Here is a 495-nt window from a genome sequence, read left to right as displayed (position 1 = left end):
ATTGGTTAGTGATTAGCATGGCCATGTTTAAAAGTGTGTGGGTGTGTGCATGGTCATTGGTTAGTGATTAGCATGATCATATTTAAACGTGTGTGGGTGTGTGCATTGGTCCATTTGCTAGTTAATAGTATGGTCATGTTTAAACGTGTGTGGATGTGTGCATGGTCCAATGGTTAGTGATTAGCATGGCCATGTTTAAACGTGTGTGAGTGTGTGCATGGTCCATTGGTTAGTGATTAACATGGCCATGTATAAATGTGTGTGGGTGTGTGCATGGTTCATTGGTTAGTGATTAGCATGGCCATGTTTAAACGTGTGTGGGTGTGTGCATGGTCCATTGGTTAGTGATTAGCATGGTCATGAATAAACGTGTGTGGGTGTGTGCATGGTCCACTGGTTAGTGATTAGCATGATCATATTTAAACGTGTGTGGTGTGTGCATGGTCCCATTGGTTAGTGCAGATGGGATTAGCATGGTCATGTTTAAACGTGTGT

This window comes from Sphaeroforma arctica (genome assembly GCF_001186125.1).
Source record: "Sphaeroforma arctica JP610 unplaced genomic scaffold supercont1.2269, whole genome shotgun sequence".
Classification (NCBI taxonomy): domain Eukaryota; class Ichthyosporea; order Ichthyophonida; genus Sphaeroforma; species Sphaeroforma arctica.
The sequence above is the reverse complement of the archived record's forward strand: the minus strand, read 5'-3'. Positions refer to the sequence as shown.